We start from the raw sequence: 22397 nt of genomic DNA on the forward strand, positions 1-22397 counted from the left end.
TTTCAGTGACCACTTACATCAGCTGCTGATACTACTCCATGTCAGTATATGCTGCTTCCCATTGATTGCTAATGTGCCTTAAAGGATTTTTTTTTTCTTTTCAGAGGAGTAGAGTATAGTTATGGTACAGCTGATTGCAGACCATTTCTGCATCATATTCAATTATTCAATTTCAAATATTAAAGAATTTCTTTTTTTCTGAAATGAGCAATAAAACTTGATAGGGACACAGTAGTTTTAAAGGTTAAAAGTTCAACTGTTAGCTCCTGCAGCAAAAAGCTTTTATAATTTTTTCCATTATTTGTCTGGAAAATTGCACTGTTTCCACTTGTAATTTTTAAGTAAGTTTAATTGAACAATGCATAAAAGGTTAAAAAAAAATAAAATTAAAATAGTTAAACTAACCTTAATCTGGTTAGGCTGTTAATTATCAGCTGGATTAACTTCAGCTAAAATAAGGTACCTTTAAGCAGAGACATGAGTAATAAAACCAGTGATGGCAAAGTCTCAGGAATCATTGAAAGGATTTTGCATAAAGAAGATGGTAATTTAACCTCAAGTGTTTTTTGGGATGTATCATCTAAAATGGATAAGGGATTTTGTAAGAGCTATCCCTTTAATCCTCTTCAGAATCTGTAGGTTGTTACAATAGATCCAACCCCTACCATTCTGTGATTCTGTTACTTTGTGAAAGTGTGTGTTTCTTGTTTAAAAATAGCATAATTACTCGATATTTTGTATATTCAAGGATGCCAGAATGGTAGGGGTTGGAAGGGACCTCTGTGGATCATCTAGTCGAAATCCTCTGCTGAAGCAGGGTCACCTAGAGCAGGCTGCACAGGACCTCGTCCGGGTGGTCCTTCTCCAGAGAAGGAGACTCCACAACCTCTCCAGGCAGCCTGTTCCAGTGCTCTGTCACCCTCAGAGTGAAGTTCTTCCTCATGTTCAGATGGAACCTCCTGTGCTTCAGTTTGTGCCCATTGCCCCTTGTCCTGTCACTGGACACCACTGAAAAGAGTCTGGCCCCATCCTCCTGACACCGACCCTTCAGATGTTTATAAGCATTTATAAGGTCCCCTCTCAGCCTTCTCTTCTTCAGGCTAAACAAGCCCAGCTCCCTCAGCCTTTCCTCATAGAACAGATGCTCCAGTCCCCTCATCATCCTCATAGCCCTCCGCTGGACTCTCTCCAGTAGCTCCTCATCTTTCTTGAACTGGGGAGCCCAGAACTGGACACAGTACTCTAGATGAGGCCTCCCTAGGGCGGTGTAGAGGGGAAGGAGAACTTCCCTTGACCTGCTGAACATTGTATGGAGATGAATCCTCACAACTTGCGCTAGTCACATGTCAAACAATATTGTGGTTTGTTTCTGCCTTTGATTCACTGCAGAAATTTGCTAGGTTGACTTACTTTTCAACAAGAATTAGCTTTTCAATTTGAAATACTGAAAGTCAGCCAGTGAGGTTAGTCCACAGATGATATCCAACAGAGATTATTTGGTCACTCTTATTATGAAGAATAAGAATAGCACAGATGCTATCAATACAATTATTTTGTTTATAGGTTGAAGGTCTGCCAGCTGTGTTTTATTTCTTTAATGTCTAACTGTTGGTGGATCTAATCTGCTTTTCCAGTCCTTGTGTTGCATACTCACTGCTGATACCTTAAAAATACCAAGTTGCATTTTTTGGGTGGTTTAATGTACCTACTTTTTGGTCATTAATTTACAATATCTCAGTTCCTGTAATGTAGCAATAAATGAGAAGCTTCTTGTTGCAATTGTCTCAGCAGCTTTTTCCACACAGGATCCCCATTTTTATTACAGCTGCCATTCTGTGGACTGTGTTTCAGGTGAATCTGTTAAAGATGAATAGCTTAGGCTGATTTTTATTTTTTTCTAAGTATGCTCATGCCTTGGTCTACATGGGCTTTCATTTAGAAAGCAGTATGAATTTTGCCTTTTTTGTGCATTTTTGAAATATTTTTTTTGCTGTTGCTGTTCCCATGGATTTTTGCAAGTGGTTATTTTGAGAGCCATTAAAAAAAAAAAAAATTAAAAAAAATCTTTGTGGTGTTTTAGACAAGGCCGGATGCTTATCTGGGCACCCAGAAATCAACACATGCTGATATGGGAAACCTGGTGTCCATTGACTGAAATTTATGCAGCTTGGGTGTGACATTTGGATGTTTTATTTTCATTGTGGCAGGACACTGCATATCAGTACAACCATCTTTTCCGTTCTGAAAAAGAGAAAGCAACAGTCAAAAGGGTCATGTACATTCAGTGTGTATTGAATTTTAACAAATTAACGGTCAGTACAATGTCATGCAATACTTGCAGAAGTGTCAAAATACAAAGTAAATGCAAGAGGAAATAGCAAAAAACCCTACAAAAATAGCTGTTTTCTAAGCATCAAGGTACTAAGTGTTTTGGTTTAATGTTTTTTTTTTTTTTTCAGAGTATCATTGTTGAAATGTATAAATCTTAATGAACAACTTTCTTATTTGGTAAGTGTTGCTGGTCACTTCCCTTGGAGTCCTTTGTTCCTGATATTAGAAAAATCTTTTGGACCAATTTTTCTTCCTTTTATAAGTGTTCTACCATAACAGCCTCTTCAGACATACCGAAAATGTAGCAAATAAACCTAAATTTGGTACCTGAGCATTCATGAGCATCTTATTCCCTCACCTCCTTATTTAATAAAAGTAACAACAGTAGTAATTCTTCCACCCACAGAAGTCCAAGGACTTTGCATGTGGTAATTAACTGCGGTAGCCAAATTGTCCTTGTTTGATATAGCTAAGTCTTGAGGATCAGAGACTGACCTGAGATATCACAAGATCTCACACCAAAATCATGTCAAGCACTGAAAAGAAGCAGGTGTCATTCATACTTCTCTTTTCTCTTTCTTTTGTGCATACGTTCAGCTAGTGCCTCATTTAACTCTCTGCCAAACTGATGCAGCTTTGTGGCGTTTGGGGTTTTCTTTGGAAGAGGTGGAGATGTAAATTGTCAGATGTGCGTATCTGGTGGACTTTTATCCTGGTATCCTCATCCTCACCGACACCGACCTTTAGATTTGATTTGTAATTATAGACTAAAATGTTCCATAATGGCATGTTTTTCAGACATTACCAGTTTTTGCACAAGAAAGCAATATAAACGCTGTTTTTCTTTTCTTGACAACTGGAAGTGCTTTTTTTAATTATTATTACTACTTGAACTCGTCTGAGGTCAGTACAGCTTTTCTCCACTTCTTTGTTCTTTTAAGAGGTATTAAGAGGCAACAGGTAAAATGGGTATAAAATCTTCTGAAACAGCAAAACTTCCTTAAACCTGCTTCATAAAATAGTGATGGCCCTCTTTTTTCTAAAAAGGATTCTGGTTCTCATTTCATTCCCTTTAACAGTTTCACCAATAGTGTTATTTTAAGTAACAACAAATCCAAACTGATTTCAGATTTGCAAGTACTTGACTTGCCATTTTCTTCACTAACAAATTGGTGTGCTTAATGAGTGGGGGAAAAAAAGTTTTGACCTTTCATTGAGATCATCAAAGTGGTTGCTCTAAAAAAAAAAAATAAAAGCAGGGGATGCAGTGATTTCTGTTTAATGAAAGTAGCCCCTTTATGGGAGACTGACCTTTGGAGGCTTGCTAAGAACCGTCTTGCTTAGACTCAGCTGTAGGAAATGCAAGTATTAATTTCCAACCCTTTTTGCAGCAACTGTTTTAAACTCTAGTTTATGTAAGTTTAAAGGCTAGTTTATCGTTGTACAAAACTTGAGACATCAGATTTGCTTGAAGAAAAGGTGGCTGGAAGTTTGTAGGCGCTCAAAATAACAATGGTAATTGTGCTCCCTTTATTTGGGTTATGTTTTCCTGATGCTTATTTGCATGAATTGGGAAGGGAACACCCACATTTTGTGCAAGGCCACTTTGACAGCTCTCCAGAAGCTGGAAGAATTTCATAGTCGGGCAAGAGATTTTCTGCATGTTCTGAAGCCAAAACAATTTCTGAGTGGTGATAGTGAGAGTCTCTGTCCAGAGAAGATGTATTTAGTTCCTAAAACCTTCTGGCATGGATGTTAGCTCACTTTTAGTAGCAAGTACTTTTGGTCTTGGGGGGTGCCTGTGGCATGCCACTGAAGAGAAAGGTGTTTGCTGCCTTAGCATATAGTAGCAGTGTCTCGATAAAAAAGAGTCCTGTTGGTCTGCTTTAATGTAACTGGAGTACTGGCAGTCCAGGCTGAAATAGAGATGAGTGGTGGAAAAAGTCCTGTGCCTGCAGGACAAGAGGTTAAAGAAAACTTGTGTCACTAACAAAGGTTGAAAGGACATGAGCTGAACTCCCATCAGGGCTCAGGGAAGCCAAGTGGAAGTTTAACTTGAGACAAATTTATCGGGAGCCATGCATCACCAGGTCCACTGCTCACAGATCACCTTTGCTTCAAATGAGCTTGTCTGCAGACTAAACGAAACTTCATAAATTCCTTTTTTGGCAGCATTAAGAGCTGTCAGAGCATGGAATTTCAAACCTACTGCTTAGACCACTAAAATCTTTTTCCCCTTTCACTGAAATATGATTGTGTGGTTGCAGGTGACATTGCAGAATAGAGCTTAATGAAGGAAAAGAACTGTCCGAGCTCGTCTTTCCTTTCTCCTTTTCCCTCTGCTCAAGGTGATTTTAAATGCCTTTTTGAGTACGCTGTGTAATGGACAAGGCAGCAATTATTCCTTGTCAAATTTATGGTTACTTGATTATTTACATCAGCTGAAAGAGGCCAAAATCAATGGGAGCTCTTTTGTGCTAACAGTGGAACTTCATTTTATCCCTGTCAGAGACCTAATTTGCCTCAGCAACTGCTGTTGTCAAAGTAGGGCAGAGCCTCTTTCCCTGAAGACCTTAGACCAAAATTGCTAACGCTGCTCTCCTCTCTGCTGTCCTAGACAGATAGAAAACAGTCATATAGAGAAAACCAACTTGAAAATTTTACTCCTTGTGAATGATGTCTGTTATTTTCTGGTCTTCTGCAAGATAGCTCCGTCTCTGCACAAATGTGTGGGGTTTAAAGTTGAACGTTTTAACTTTGTCATCCCTCCTGAATCCCCTTTCTGAGAAATGAGTGTTTTTCTTGTTTCCATCATTGCTCTTTTTCCTGCTACTCTGTAGAATTCTGCTGTACATGTTAAGCATTATAGACAAAAGGTCTATCTTAAAGTTATGTTGCTGTTCCTGAGGAAGCTAGTATGTATTCTGTCCGGTGAATATTGTGTGGAAATGCCACAGGTCGCCAATTCTGTCAGCATCTAATATAGCTCTGAATGAAAGAGTGTTCATGTCTGATGGTGTGGCCTACATACTACTTCAATATATTTATATATTAAAATGACTGATCATGATGCTAGTTGTTTTTTCTGTGTAGCAGGGCTTGAACTACCCCATTCTGTCATAATTTCGGTAGGACCCTGATACGAACTCAGAACTTCTTTGTCCAGTTTCAAATTCACGTGTTCCTTAACCCATGCTAGCTGGAGCCACAGCAGTGCTCACTCCCCAAAGGAGCTGCAAGATCAGAAAATACAGCTTCTATTGAGTACTGCAGGAAAATGCACAACCCGTTACGGGGAGATTCCTTTAGCAGGTGTTAGGTTGCAGTAATAACAGTGAAGGCTTCTTTGTTGTTTGAAATGTCTGACAACAGAAAGAAGCATTTGTCATTTACAGTGACTTTTTGGAGCTATAGAGTATCATTCTTTGATGGGCTTAATTTCCTTGAGGATGGGCTTTTGCTCATGTTTGCTTTAGCTTTAGTTATACAAACACTAGGCTTTGCTGAGATGCTTATTGCCTTCAAGGTCCATGGTCTCAAGGCGAGCTGCAAGTACTCGGCACCCTTGACAGGTGATCTAAGGTTGTGTTTTAGCAAATCTACTCCTTTACAAATCTGTTTGCTCTTTGCATACCCTCCTTTTATATATGGTTGAGAAGCATGAAGGTGAGAGAAAACACGTATGCACAAATGTGGATATTGTTTATTCCTTGGTAATTATTGAGGAGTGTCAGAGAGCAGTTTGGAGTCGGTCTGTGATGACAGTTAGCACCTATGGGAAATGCCAGCAACCGGAAGAACCTGTTCAAGGCTGGTATGTCTGAATACTGCTTGCTTGCTTTTCAAGGAAACGATGGCTAAGCGTGAAAGGTCACTATTTTCATCCTGCGTTAACAGACGTACAGTCAATTTGGCTTTTTTACTGTTGTTTTTCTTAAAGTAACCAGAGGACAGTAATATAGCTTAATATGTTGGACAAGTCACTTCTATTGACAGAGTGTATTTCTATAGGTGATTGCAGGACAAATAAAATGTGATAAAGAGGGGGTTTAGAGAGAAATGCAGCTTGGACATTTGCCTCATTCTTTCTGCCCTGAAATTTTTATAGCTTTATTTTACTAAATATACCAAAGACTTAGAGCTCTTCTTCAGTTGAATAGCCTTTGGTTTTTTGCATATTTTCCTTCCTGGTGTTTCTTCCTTTTGCACATTTTACAGTTATCTTTTGCCATGTTGAATTGTTTTTACATTAGCACTGAATGACTGGTTAGGTCTAAGTTTCTCAAGTGGAAACTCTAGCACCAGAAGAGACCTGTTCTGGGAATACATATGACTCTGGACAATTCAGTTCTCAGGCTCCATCCAGCTGTGTGCCATAGGTGGGTGAAATGCAAGTGGCAAGTGCTACAGCTGTTTGGATCAGCGTGTTTGAAATGTGTGTGCTCACCATGGATGCTACCTGCCATGCCTTACTGGTGCGCTCACTCTTGCTCTTCTTTGTTCATCTGCTGTAGAAAGTCCATTTTAGTACTTATTTATTCCACACAGAGATGAATATGCAGTGGGTTCTCCAACCGCTACAACTTAATGGAAATTCTTTTTCTATTATTTTTGTTTTGTGTACTTCCTCTCCCCCTTTTCAGCTTACTGGGACTTTAAACATGGGGAAAGGCCAAAGGATTTTGTCCTGCATGGATCAAATGTTAGTGCACGTATAACGGACTGGTATATTTCTTCTTCAGCAGCATGACTGTCAAGTATTTTTTTTTCTTACTCATACTTCCATTTAAACAGTTTTTATCTGAATCCTCAATAAGTACTAATCTTTCTCTAAGTTTTCAGAGTTTTCACCTTTTTTAAAAACACAATATGAATCAATGTAAAGCAGTGGATAGTTTTAAAATTCTCTTTTCCTTGAATTTTTCTGTATGCTGGCCAAAATTTTTCAGTGCCAGACAATTTTTTTGTGAAGCTCCAAAACCTAAAACTACCTTCAAGCAGTTACAACCTGATTAAAAGCTGATGAGGCTCGAGTTGCAAATACTGTAAGGTGACCCAGTGCTCTTGTGTGCTTGTGAAGCTGACTCTAACTTTCATTCTACGCTTTAATGTGCAAATCTTCAGCCTCCTTCCTCCAGCACAAACTCGGATGCTTCTGAAAAGTGGGTGGAGTCCTTGACTTTAAATGAGGGTTAAATAAGAATAAAAGGATACAACAATTCAGTGGAAGTGGAGGTTCTGACCAACTTCAAACAATGAAAGATCTGCCTGAAAAAATATGGAAAAAGAATTTGTTTCTTGTAAAGTAACTAGTAATAAAACGGGGCTAGATGTATTTATATAAGCTTCTTGTTCAAGCCAGAGCTAAAGCTGCTGTTATGGATAATGAAGCTTACATTTTATTTCAAGAGTAAAGATTATATTATCATAATTTCAATTGTAAATGCTCTTTACTTTGGTCAACAGGCCGCTGAAAAGATCTCTCTGTGAGCCTCTTAGTTCACAAAATGGCACAGCATGCAGAAAGATAATAAAACTTCTGTGAGGAAATTTGGTTCAGTGTTTAATAACTTTAGTCAGATGAAATATTTAAAAAGAAAAGCATGTTTGCAGCAGTAGCACTGAGAAATCTAGCATCATGTTCCAAGTCCCTCTGTGTGAACATACTAAAACCCTTGACAGCTTCTGTTCTTCCGTGCATGTCTGTTTCCCTGGGCACCTTGATTCCTGGGCTTGGCTGACTTCAGACTAAGGACTGACTGTCACCTGAGAGCAAGGCAGCAGCATTCATTGTGTCCATTGACGTGTTGCACAAGGCTGGCCTTGGGGCCGGCAGAGATGGTAGGCACAGCCCATTTTGGCTTCTGCTCTTGCTTTGGTTTTGGGCATATAAAAATGGATGATTAATGCTTTTCCGTTACCTCTGTTCCTTCTTTATTCTTCTGAATAAACAGATTTGCTCCAGTTTTTAACTGTTTTGTGGGCTTATCCTTTGAAACTTTGATTACTGCCAACAGCTTATGGAATTTGAGAATATATTTAGAATATTCATTCTAGTACTCCTTCTTCATCCTGCAACAGGTTTGGGGTTCCTGGAGGGTAGCTGTTCCTAGCAACACACCTAGGGAGGCTTGATAGTTTTTTTTTGTTTTTTTTTTTTTTGATATTTGAGGGGTGAGGGGGCTGACTTCAGGAGTGCTACAGATCACAGAATCATAGAATGGTTTGGGTTGGAAGGGGACCTGAAAGATCATGTCGTTCCAACCCCCCTGCCATGGACAGGGACACCTTCCTCTAGACCAGGTTTCTCAAAGCCCCATTCAACCTGGCCTTGAACACTGCAAGGGAGGGGGCAGCCACAGCTTCTCTGGGCAACCAGTGCCAGTGCCTCACCACCCTCAGAGTAAAGAATTTCTTTCTTCTATCTAATCTAAATCTACTCTCTTTCAGCTTGAAGCCATTACCCCTTGTCCTATCCCTACATGCCCTTGTAAAAAGTCCCTCTCTGGCTTTCTTGTAGGCCCCCTTCAGGTACTGGAAGGCTGTTGTAAGGTCTCCCTGGAGCCTTCTCTTCTCCAGGCTGAACAATGTCAACTCTCCCAGCCTATCATCTACAGATGCCACAGACTTTATCTTCGGCATCCATCTGTGCTTCTGGGTTTTGTACCAAGTAGCCTTTAGCCAGAAAATTAGGCTGGTAAACTGACTGTGGCTATTGGCATAAATTATCAAATAGAAAGCATGGTTATAAATCCAGGCATTAAGGCAGACTGTTTTTTTTTTTTCTCATGCCCATCTAACCCCACTGAGCTCAGAGCTATCTCATGAGAGTAACTAAGGGTGTTTGGCCAAGCACGTTCCTGTCTCTCCATCATGTGCCAGTGAAGGGCTGCACAGTATACTGGAAGGTAGAAACAACTTAAGAAAAAATACCTAAAACACCAAAAAATCATTTTTTCTTTGTTAGTTTGACACTTAAATAAGCAATCACAAAATTGCTACTAGCAATCACCTATGGCAACCTGAAAAGAAACTAGATAAAGCAGTATGGTATTTTTTTGGAAGGTGCATCTAAATGGGTGATTCTTACTGAGATTTTACGTTCGTTTCTCACTCTAGTAAATGCTGGGAATAATTTCCAGAGACTGAATTCTTGAACAATTTAAAAAAGCAAAAGGGGAAGAGTGGGGAGGAAAACAACTTGTCTAAAGCAAAGACGATAGGCCAGTCATTCAGGCACTGCAACAGAGAACAATTCTTGCTGTGGGAGATTCCAGAATGATCAGCAGCATGGCGTGAAAGGCTGCGTTCAGCTGTCCTGATACTTAAAAGCATATAATATTCCCTTGGAAGCCATTAGATAATGGTTGTTGGAAGCTTTAATGTGCAAATAAAATTTAAAATCCAGCAACAAGAAAACATACAGTGACTGGTTCCCTTGATGCCTTCTGAAAAGTGAAGTCTTCTATTTACTGTTCTTAAATTTTAAGATCTTTGGATGAGGTTTGCCTCTGCTTTCTGTAGCACCTTATAACGGCCTTGGAAGCTTATTTTCAGTCAGAAGCAAAGATATTTTTAACAGAATCTGTGCAATTTGGACATTACCTATATTCTTTAACCGGAATTGTTGCATTACATGTTTTCATTTTTGCCTCACTGATTAAAGTAGGATTAATTCATTTCTGATTACATGCACCTATAAAAAGATATGAATAGCAGAAATGTCACTCCTGCATGTGGAGAGATCTCTCATGTTCCTTCTGTGTGTTTGAGTTCTAGATAAAGAACATGAGAATGATATTTCCTGTTTGTATGTCAGCTATGAAATAGAATATTTTCTTCTTTAACAGCATTGAGCATTTGTGGTCCTTGATCAGAACTTAGATTTTTGAGGCTTTTTACATTGGCTGTAACACTTACTGATTTATTAAGTTCTTATGTAACTTAATTTATTCAGTTTAAAAAAAGTATTAAAAAATTGTTCTCTATATGTGTTTTGTGGAGAGAGAGGTAAAGAAATTAGGTATGACGTAAACCAGAGAAGCTAAATAATAAAAATCTAATCATTTTTAAAGTTCAGAAACAAAAAACCCAATGAAAACTAAAGCCTGTATTTTTCTTTCTTCTCATGCACAAAATAATTGAAGTCCTTCTTGATAGCCCCTGAACACACAAAAATTGTTCTGTTTATTTGCATGTTAGCTACATCTGAAAACATTTAGAATTAACTGTAGCTTGCTTTATCTAGAAGTTTTAAAAGCTGTTTGTGCTGACAAACAATACCAGGATGCATTCACTTAGTCATCAGTGGTGGTCATGAGTCAACCCTATAATGCATATTTATGACTGTTTACTTTAAAGCTAATAAGCCTATCCGTTTCATGAATCTTCTAATTCTTTACCAGCATAGATTATTATTAGGTTTGTCTTCTATTCCCTTACCTTTCTACTGTGCTTTTGAGTTTCTGATGCTGGAGAAGATGAGTAAAAAAATCAAGAGATAATAAATGAACCAGAATATGTCTTGCAGTTAGAAAGTATTAAGTGTATTTGTTATGAGCGTGTTTAGGCTGTAAGATCACCATCATATTTATGAGCTGATGAATAGGAGCTTTTGTGACTAAAGATCAAATGTGAATTTCTTAGAAACTGTAAAATGTGTATTTCTCTAACAGTCTCTAATTCTGACAGTATTTGAAGTATATAGTGATTTTGTGCATGGTGTCTCTTGAGTGAAATGTTGTGCTGTGTGCATTGCATTTATAGCATCAATTCTAACTTCAGCAGCAGTTTGGAGTGAGGGCATGAGGTGTTTGTGGTTTTTTTGTTACAAAAGAGTTTTTTGCAGAAAGAGTGAAACAAAGAACCTAAGGAGGTGCAAAGCTCTCTTCTGACTAATCACAGGTCTGCTGTGATTTAATTTTTTTGCCCATGATGATGCAGAAGTTTTCTGTCCTAATTGCTTGGTGGCAACTTGATTAATGGAATTCAGCTTATGTGTTTTTCTTGTCAGTGAAGCATTTATTGAATTTGGTAATAACCAGACAAGTTACTTCCTCTTTATAGGGCTTATTCTTGAAAGAGGATTCTCCTGCGATAAATATGATTGAGAACATTCATTTAGCAGTATGATGGACACAATGCAGAGCAGAAAGTAAACGGAGACAGATACATGCTAGGAAACTGAGTGGAACACAGGCAAGCTAGTTGGCTGAAAATGCTACAGATTTCATTTCTCTCTCTTTCATTTTGTAACTGTATTTCTCTGTAATCCTTGATAGCTATGCAAACTTGTCACTGTGTCCAGATTCTTTCCAGGATAAAGCAGAGATGATGGGTGTCACCAGCCAGAGCAGTCACTGGGAGCTTACTCCAGGGAAAAGATGTGCCAAATATGCTTAATGGAATAATGTTCAAAAAGGAAAAAAATAGCAGTCATGAGCATACCGGGCTCAATTATGCCTCTCCTGTAGCAGGACTGTCGTGGATGCTGGAAAGTTGTATGCTGTGGAGCATGGGTGCCTGGAGGCAGTTCTAAACTTGAAAATTATAACACCTGCTAGGTACTGGGGGATGAGCAGCTGAGCAGAGGAAAGGATTTACTTTAACTTTTAAAAGACACAGTAAATCTTCTCTGATACTTGTCCTGTATATGGGAGGAAGGTGGTTTCTTACCCTTTCTTTCCCTATTTAGAAGTGCTTGATGTGAACAGCTGAGGGCTTTCAGCAGCACCTACAGCAAGGTGTGATTTGCATGCAGTGAAAATTCAGTTCTCTGCACTCTTGTCCCTCTTCTCCAGTCTTTTGGTATGTTCTCCCATTCTCACAAGCTTTAGGCAGCTTCTTTGAAGCATCTCACTTCAGAAAAGCCACAACTACATTTTAGGGGGTGACTTTCTGAAACTTTGAATTGCTTCTGTTTTCCCTTAAGGTGTTGCTAAGCAATGGTCAGGTGTATCTGGCAGCTTCAGTGCCATCATTACACACTAAATGTGGTAAAAAGGAATAGCATTTGTTTATTCAAATTACATAATTGCACAGTTGGTTCAGGGAATCATTACATAGTGAAAAGAATGAATACCCTTTCTGAGCTACAACATTTGAACCCTAATCTTATTATGAGTTCTTAGGATTTCATCCCATTGTTTGAAAATGAATTTAGATGAAGACAAGGTTGCCCTATTGTATCAGTCATAAGGCTTTTAAAGTAAGCCTTCCATCAGATACTACTTTTCTTTATCCGCTCACAGCAAAAAGTATAGTTCAGTTCAGTTGGTGAGGCATTGTGGGCTGCTGCTTTGATGCAGTATCCACAGTATGAAAAGATTTAAATTAAATGTTAATGGAACATCCCTGTAGTCCAGGGTCATTGATCTTTTTTCAGTGAACTTTGAAAGCAAACAAAGCATCCACCTTTTTGGTAAATTAGAATGGTATACTTTGTTATTTCTTGCTGGATTAGGAGTTTGACATCCTGTTGCTTGATAGAACTATTTAGTAGATATCCATTTACTATATTCACAAGAGTAATTTTCTTATGGCTGTTCCAATATGGCATATTAAAGTTGATACGAAAGCACATTTGTTTATAAATGTTACAAGGATTCTGACTTCATAGACAAAAAGCTACTTCAAATAATACAAATTATATATTTTATAGTCTCTTTAAATACAGAAGATCATCTTGCTAATGGTTATGCTAAAAATTCAAAATGCATTTGTTTTTATATAGCAAATGCCTGGCTAGTATTCAAATAAAGAATTAGAAGTTCATGGCTGGAAAACTTACAAATTTTTATGGCTGAGATTAGAATTTGCATTGGATGAGTAGAGTCTAATTTCCAGTGACTTTCAAAAAAAAAAAAAGAAACCCACAAAAGATTGATATCAGCTAGTTCCAGGTAATACTTCTTCCTGTAAGATAAGGCCTCTTTGTTAGCTAAGAATATAAGACAAGGTATAAAATAATAGAGCACAAAATAATATACAGGCAGACTGAGTCAAAAGGTTGTGCTTGGGTACTTGTGCTTGGAGTGTGGCAAAATGATAAATTATGCAGTATAAATACTAATGATGATATATCCTTGTTACGTTCTTGAATCTAAGGCCATTGCTTAGAAGTGTAGTAGGAAGAGACTGCAATGTTATTTGAATGAGATTTTAATCCACAGATACTGAGTTAGTGCTGTAGAATTTAGCATGCTCTGTCAATTATTTAGGATAAACTCTGAAATTAAAATATGATTTTCTGGTCTTTCCACTATTTGGATTGAGTACTTGTCTAAAAACTACTAAAATAATCAGCTTTTCATTGGTCAGTTTTAGTATCTTGAGAGACGGGTATCCTTTACCAAGTAATAAATATATAAATAAATCCTTTATCTTGTGGCAAATGATTTTAAAGATGTGTATTTAATTGTCCCATGTATTATGCATGGTTTTAATGAGGCTTTTCTTGGACTAAGCTGTCAGGGAGCTAGAAAACTGTTCTCATCACAGTCAAGAAAATCTTAATGAGAACTCCATTTTCAGGTTAGGCTGAAATATTGAACGTCCCATGTTTTTAACTTGGGAAACTCAATACTTTCGGTGTGGGTTGATGCAGCCTCTAGAATGTTTTCATGGGTGTGCTGCTTTGGCAGTCTGTCATGTTATATCGCCACTAGACTGTCACCCTGTTTTCAGTTTCAATCTTTTTAATAAAAATGTTGATATCTGCATCCAAGACAACTTGTGTGTTTTGTTTCTGTGCGAAGAGAGCGGAGTTAAAGATGCTGTTAAAGGCAGAATGACCATGAGGTGCTTGGTGGCTTGCTGATTTCCAGTGTGATTATTGCAAGCAAGTGCTGACATCTTACACCTGAAGAGGGAAAACTAGGAGGAAAGGCAACAGTCTTAGAAGGAGATTTCTCCAGCAAATTCTTTATAGACTGTCAATTAGTAGGAACATTTTATTTAGTCATTAGTAATAATTAGGAAGTAACAACCTGATGATGAAGTTTCTGCCTGGCATGAAAGTCAGTTTTCTGTCACGCTCCCTGCTGCCTGCCTCATCCTGTCAGTTAGGGTCAGGATTAAAACCTTCATGTTCTGGCCAGTCCAGTAAGTGGAATTGAAGTCTCAGTCTCTCGTACAGTGAATTTCTTAATGTGTCCATGCCTGAAACTGATGCCATAGAGGTACTTCCCTGCATACTTACCTTTGGCATCAAATCTTTTTTAGATATACTCCAAGTATGAGATACTTCTTTGTGGTTTTGTGTTCTGAGTACATTTCAAATGTTCTGCCTTTAGGGTTGGGTGCTTCTGGGAAGTTCGAAGAAATTAAAACACACAACTTATATTCATGTCCAAAACCTTAGAAAATCATAGTTGATTCATAAAGCTGAAAGCCATGTGTTGTCCAAACAAGTAAAAACAAAATAAGAGTAGAAAAAGCCCACTGCCAAACCACCCAGTCCTTTACTAATCTTTCATGTCAGTGCAACATTGCTTGATTCCAAGGCTGCATTATCTCATCTGGAATACTAACAGATTTTTTTCTTGAGATTTAAAGTCTTGTCTCATACCACGTTTTCTGAGGAAGGCCACAGTTTATCTGTGCTTACCTAATACAGAACTCTGTTACTGAATATGCAGATACTTCACAGGGCAGTCCACTGTATGTGACTGGCTGATCCATGTATAAATACCTTGCTGAAAGAAACTGATACCCTTTAGTCTTAAAGAAAGAAATGAAGCAAAATTCAAAGCAGTGCACTGCCTTGGCTCTAAGCTCAAGGAGCTCTGCAAACAATTTCATGTAATTCATAATCTGCATTGCAATCACCACTGTAATAGATATCTAATTAGTAATTTGGGCAATAATATTTATATGACTTTTGTCTTATCCTGCCGCTTGTTTCTCTTTGTTGTAGGAGCTTGATTTGTCCATCTGTCTCAATGAATTCTTGGTCCTTGGGGTACTATGTCGCTTGAGTGATCTGGTTTCTGGCGCAGATTATCAGCAAGGCTGTACTCTAAGAGCTCTGCTTAGTGAAACCCTGGTGTTGGGTTCAATTGATAGTGACCCTCAGTGTCGGACCGACCTTGCTGGAGTGGTGTGTTAACTCTGTTTTGTAAATGCTGACCTGCTGTAGAAAGGAGAGGGCAACTCTCCCTCCTGGTCTTATCAGATTGACACCAGATATTTGTCAAGGCAGGAGAAAATACCACAGTGCTTTTGAACAAGTGAATTTTTTGTGTTCTTGCCTGAAGCTGCATGTCTTGAGTGAAACCAGGATGTATTGATTTGCTGTAACCACCTATTGACCTCTGCATCCTTTACATCTGAGTCGCACGAGGGTACACTATGCTTTTTATCTTTCTGTTGTTGCTCTTTGTTGTGAGTCACAGAAGGGATATATGCTTTGTGTATAAACAACCTGGTTTATTTACTCTTAATGTTCTTGCTGCTGTTTATTTTGCCATTTTTACTAGAAAAAAACTCTTCTCTTCTCCTTTCTTTAGTCTGTATTCCAAAGTAAAATTGTGCTTAGTATGATATTTTTCTTGCATTTTTTGCACATCGTCTCAAGCATGAAGCAAATTCTTTATAGTGTCTTTGCACATACTTAATCTTTTTTTTGCCGAGTCTGAAAGACTTTTATTAAGTTTTCTGAAATTGAACTTTGTAGGTGTAAGATCATTTCTAAGTTGATCAGAGATTTTTCCTTCCAGAGGCAATGGAATAACATTTTTTGTTCTTTTTCCTTACCTAGTTTGAGTTTCATTTATTCTTCTGGTTCGCTTGTTTGCAGTAGCCTAACATTCAGTTAGTTCTGGATTTATACTTGATAAAAAGTATTGATTCTTTACAGTACTAAGTTTTTAGATGTACAATTCTGATGTTAGTTTTATAATCCCTGCATTAAGCGTCTTGCTAAAAGATGAGGCTCTTAAGCCTGGATGTGCAGAGTGTGCGGTTCAGAACCCAACTCCTAAAAACAGCTGTTAGTAAACGTGATCATAGTTCTCTGGGTTACAGGCTTCTGTGCTGACCTTCCTTTTTCTACTTCTGATAAAAGGGCTTTTCCGCTGATGGTCCTTGCATTTTGCAGGCTACCATTAGTAACACTGACAATGGTTATAAACTGTTGTTAGCTGGTGATATTCTTTCATCCAGGTTTATTTTATTATTTAAGACATGTGAGAAAATGCACCAAACTGCTCTGATCTCAGAATGTAACAAGAAGTTCCATTGCACATGATCTTCTGCAGCAGTGCCTTGAATTCATCAGGAGTACATTGCTCTGCACTGTCTTGAATTCCCATTTGTGGACCTTTGTACCTACAAGAGCATTTTGGAAGGAGGCTTTGTCACAGCACTGTTGGTGTTCTGCTCATTTTCAGCTGAAGATCATATATTTGCATGAGGGCTTCTGCTGTCAGAATGTGAATTTCTTTGGACTCTAGCATTCAAATATTTCATCTGTGTGGGATCTGTAGTTTTCATTATAAAATTTCTTTTTCATTGCCATCAATGGATGTAGTTATTTCTACAGAAAATAATGACGAAACTGATCAGGAAAATTTTTGTAGTTATAAGTAATGTAAAGCTGTCTTAAAATGTATGTTGTGTTTCTGGAGCTTATGATACAACATGCTCATGTCTACAGAACTGGTGCCTTCATAGATGCTATATTAAATATATGTCAATGTAGAGTTTATTTCAGTTACTTTTTTTTTTCTTCCTTCTGCAAATTCAGAATTTCTCAAATACTGCAGTGTGCTTTCATGTGAAAGGGCCACTGAAAACGTTATTACTTGGTACAATTTTCAAAGCCATTTTACTTGGAAGCATTCATCCAACATTATGTATATATATATCTATATATTCTACAGAATTCTGCAAAATGGTATCTATCCACATCAGAAGGTACTTACATTTGCATCTAATGGTATTAAAAGATCTAGAAGGTATGATTTTTCTGATGACAACAGAAAATTGGAAAACAAGTTATCTAAGTATGAAGCCTGAGAATAAACATAAAATTAATGTTGTATGCTTGGATACAGTCCCGGAGTCATGAAGCCTCATTATAATCCAGCCTGGCACCCATTTTCATTTTATATGCACTAGCATCTCTGGAGTGGATTTAAATGCTGTTTTCTTCCTGTTCTGTGAGGGTTTTTTTTTTCTGCAAGAGCAGCAGAAAGAAGCCTTAGTGTGTATGGGAATCAGGATCCACACTTTGTGTCTGTCTTGCAGGAGAAGAAAAGAGAGATTCTCAAATAGAGGTTGTAGTTAATCTCATAGGATGGTTTTACTTTCTTACCCTAATGGGGTTTTTTCCTTCTGTAAGTGGTTAATTTAGAAAAGAACAGTATTTGAACATGATTTCAGATACTGTTGCATTAATAATTGGGCTTTTTTCTTCCATGAACAGTGGAGTAAATTTAGGCAGTTAGTGCTTACCCGTCAGTTGTGCAGTAAAGCTGGTCTAGTTCTGCTGCCTTTGTTTGGAAAACTTTTCACTTAGTTTGAAAGAACTTCTGCGGTTTGTGTAATATGCCCACATAAAACATACAGACAGGTGGCAAAGTACAAATAAAATAAGCAAAAATCCCGCTAATGCAAATATTTTTATTTTTTTTTTCCCCTCCAGAGTTTATTTTTAAAATCCTGACCCATACTGGCTATATCACTATAACCCACTAGCTAAGAATAATTTTAAAGACAGTTTTGCCATTGGTGAATTTATGGGTACTTCATATGACAGTTGGGTGAAATAAAAAAGAAAGTAAAAGCTATACATGATACCCAACATGGTCACAGGAGAAACAGTTATAGCGGGTTTTGCAAGAGATGAGTTGTTGGTTTGGTTTTAATTATACATTTTCTGACTTGCTGGCAACTATTACCGACGCTGGTTTTGGCGACTGAGCACTGTGTGGTTTAGCAGGAAGCACTAACAGCAGCTCCGACAGGCCTTCCCATGCACGGAGGGTTTCCAGAGGGGATGGTTGCAAGGGGGGGGGATTTCCTCGCAGCCACCCTTGCCGTGTCGGGTTTCCTGTGGGCCAGCCACAGCTCATGTGAAAACCGTCCGCCGTCGCCTAGCCAGCGCTCGAGAGCGGCGGGTGCCTTCACGGCTCCAAAACCTGTTCAGTGACTAAACAGCCGCCTTGCCTTTTGAGAGGAAAGCAAAGGGGCGAGTGAGGGTTTTTTGTCTGGGGTTTCTGCAGCCTGAGGGGTGGCGGTGGTTTTCCAGCGGGAAGGCCTCCAGGAAGGGGGAGTGTGCTTGGCTTCAGAGCAGCACCAGGGCTGCTGGAAGGGAGGATGCTGATTACAATAATAAACAAATGCCGGCGGTAGATTACCACACGGCTGTCAGAGCAGACAGGACCAAAGGGGGAGATTGCCAGGAAAGGCGTCGGAGGTGGCAGCAGGATCCTTTGCTGGAGACTTATTTTTTTTCCTTGCCTAAACAAAGTCAGTCACTTTTTAGATTTCTTTTAATGGGCCTTGGCCGCTCAGCGGTGCAGCATCCACTGGTGAAGTGAAGCGGGCTGGAGGTGGCTTGGTTACTGCCACAGCAACACCAGCCCGCTGGTGGCCAGCTGCGAGGAAGGCAGGGAGAGGAGAGGTGGCCTCCTGTCCGGTCATGCTGCCGTGTTTCCTAAGCTGAACTGTGCCTCGTCCCATTTCGACTACTCTGAAAAGCTGGCTGTTGGTGCTTTCTATAAACAGAAGTTGCTCTGGGAATTTTTTTTCTTCTTTTTATTCTTTGTATTATTTTCCCTTGAATGGAGCAACACAGAAGGAGTTGCTCCTCCTCCCCATCCTCTGCATCCATCATATACCAGCGGAGTATAGCTTCTCTTGCTCGGGGTCATTGAGACCAAGCATTGAGCTTGTGGCCTGCAAGAAGCACTTGGAGCCTGCAGGCCATTGCTGAGGTGAGCTGGAGGCATTCCCGGCCACACGTGGAGACGAGATCCCCACAGTGACATGGGGCCAGGTTAACCCTGCAAGGACCATCACCCGGCATCAGCGGTTCACCCCCAGGTGCCCAGCCCGTGGGAAGGAGCAGGGACAGAGGGGCTGCGACAATGGTGCTGCGTGAACTGCCCCCAGGGGAACACAGCCCGAGAGAGGGGCATGCACTGGAGCTCTCGGAGAGTTTTGAGGCACTATAGGTGGAAAAAGAGAGAAACCTTTTGAAGGCTGTAGACCTGGCTTGGAGAACGTACCAGGAAAATGTAGGCTTCGGGGGACACTTAATGATGATTGGCCTGAACTTCAGCTTACGTGAGCTGCTGACAAGGTTTGAACAGGTATGATAAGCACAGTTTCATATACTTATGCCTTTGAAAACTACATGATAAAAAGGGCAGGTATCTGTTAAACTCCGGTTGTGTTGCTGTTAAGGTCCTCGTGTGACCCCTGTTTGACTGCCTTTCAAATATGGAAGTCTAATGCTGCTTCTCTTCCCCATTTCAGGTCCTACAACATCAGTTTTAGAGCATGTGCTCTGATTGTGCTCGTTATCTTTTTTTTTTTTCTTTCTCTGCAAAGGAAATGATAGAAAAGTTTGGACTTTGCTAAGTCAAGAGCATAAGGGGACTTTCCAGGATGCCTGTGACCTTACTTCACTATTGACATAAAGGAAGTGCTCCAGTGTATGCTGTTAAATTTGTTTGAATGTTATCTTAGTCAAATTGCAAGGTCTCATGATGGCTTTTATAAGTAGAAATACTTACAATGAACGTGCCACTTTTTCCATTGTTTCATCTATTCTTTTATTCAAGCTAGTTACTCTTTCTCTTACCAGGATATTTGGTAACAGTAATGCTGAGAGGCAGGAGGCTTGGCTTTGCAGTGATTGTGTTGATTAGCAAGAGACATGAGACTGTGCAAAACCAGATTGTTTTCATCTCATTGTCAGCACTTCCAAGGAAACCTGGATCGTATGTTTGTATTCATTGTTAGCTTGGCTTTTCATACTATATTTTCTTTCCATTTTTTTTAATAATATTTCTCCATACAAACTTCCTGTGCCCTGCAAGACCAGAGTCTATAAAAAAATATATAGTAGTTTATTTACACATTAAAATAAAAAACATAAATACTGTGGTCACAAAGCAGAAAAGCAGATTTTAAAGCCTGTTTCTGTGGTTTTCTGTGCTAAAGCTCTAAACTTCAGTATGTTTGTGTTTGGTTTTTTTTTTAAATACAAATCACCACTGGTCACTGGAACAGTAGTATAATGGGTACTAAAATGAACCTAAAAGTGTCAGAAAATAAAATTAAAGTAATTTTTCTTTTTTGTTTGAGTTTGTATAATGATTTTGGTTAATTTCAGAATCATAATAAGCCTGGGTCCTCAGAAAACTGTTGTAAACTGGTTTGGATTTGGTAAGGTTTTTAAACTCTTGTGTTTTTACTTTCCTACAGTAGCAAATTTTGGAGGTAATGAGACAGATACTGTTCAGTGTCCCACCAGCATGACTCTTCCAAAAGTAGCTAATAGTAACAGTGAAAGCATTTGTGACCTGATTTCTTCACTGTGTGGGACGCTTGTTCCTCTCTTGCTCCCAGTCTGTCTGCTGGGATTCACTCTTCTGTAATTGCTGCTGATAGCCTGTAAAGTTTAGGACGCATGCTGGACTCTTTGAGATGCTTCATGATGTGGTTGAGACAGAATTTTTGAAACCAATATTTCTAATGTTTTTGGAAAGATATGAACCCTGGCATTTGCAAACTCCAGGCTGTCACCTGTGATTTGAATATTCCAGTGTCTTATTTCATCTCAAAGGAACTGATCGTAGCAATTCTCAATAAAAACAAAATTTACAGGTCTCACAGCTCTGATGCATTCTTTAGCTTGAAGCTTACTCCGTTGTTTTGTTGTCTACTGTGCTGAAATTTGTAAGATAATGTAGGAGGATCCTTTGGTGCTGGAGAAGAAAGTTAACATTTTACTTGATGAACTTCAACAAATTCTAATCTGTGCTTATTTAGCAAGTTTTCTTTTTTTTTTTTTCTTAGAAAGTTCCCCTCCTCCTCCCTTGCTTCATCTCTCCCTCGCACGATTTCCCACACACCCATCCTGTTCTTCCTAACTCAGGAGTTTGCTGCCAGGAGAAACAGCATTATAACAGTGATCCTGGCTTGCAAGTTACTTTCAGCTTTCTGTATTCATTAACATGTGTTGCAAGGAGAAAATTACGAGTGCTGTTACTGTGGTCATAATGCAGAAACCAGATGGCATTTGTTGAAGCTTGCACGGCACTCCCTTCCTACGCAAAAGCAGAGTCGCGTTACACTGGAGTGGGCAGGGCCCTTTTGGCTTTGTTCAGTGGCAGTTATGTGACTGGTGGAATTGGTATTAATGGATTTATGATGCCCCTCAGATGCTGAGTCAATGCCATGCGATGGAGCTACAGAGGTTGTTGAAGGCAGGCTGTCATGCTCAGCCTTCCTAAGTGCATCATCATTCTTGTGATGAGATGAATCCTTACCCATGCCATATGTCACCTGTTAAGGTACTATGCATTAGGTTTAGGTGCAAGTCAAGACAGCTTTTTGGAAACCTGAAGTGTTGGTGCAAGGCTTTTGGTAGTACAAGCATTTGAAAGTTAGATGTGAAAAATATCCCAAAGTGTTTTTTTCCTCAAAAAAGATTTTTTTTTTTCTTCCTGAAATATCTGAGAGCTTAAGTAGTAATTAAATTTCTGTCATATCTAAAGCCAATTGCTTTTGCGAATTGCTTTGATCTTATACTATAGTCACAGTGGCTGTAGTGATACCCAATGTGGTCTCCATATGACACATTTGAGAGGTTTAATGTCTGTCTTTATACACACTTCTGTCACTCCTGGATTTATGATAATGGCAATTCTGCCCAAGGGTTTTGCATGTCTACTGCTCTTCTGAATGTGAATTCCTTATAAACTGATTGCTTAACTGCAACTGCCACTGCAGGCCTCTGAAACAGCAGATGGGATGAGCCTTTCTAAAGCTATAACTGTCCTCTGACTCCCTGGATGAGACAAGTACTTGGATTTTTCAGAGACTTTTCT

At 39.1% G+C, this 22397-nt stretch overlaps 1 protein-coding gene across 4 annotated transcripts in view; it reads left to right on the plus strand.

Annotated features, from left to right (window-relative positions):
- UTRN (utrophin) overlaps positions 1 to 22397 on the plus strand; it is a 394109-nt gene that overhangs the window by 231832 nt on the left and 139880 nt on the right. The window lies entirely within an intron of this gene.

Source organism: Opisthocomus hoazin, chromosome 2 (assembly GCF_030867145.1).
Source record: "Opisthocomus hoazin isolate bOpiHoa1 chromosome 2, bOpiHoa1.hap1, whole genome shotgun sequence".
Taxonomy (NCBI): Eukaryota; Metazoa; Chordata; class Aves; order Opisthocomiformes; family Opisthocomidae; genus Opisthocomus; species Opisthocomus hoazin.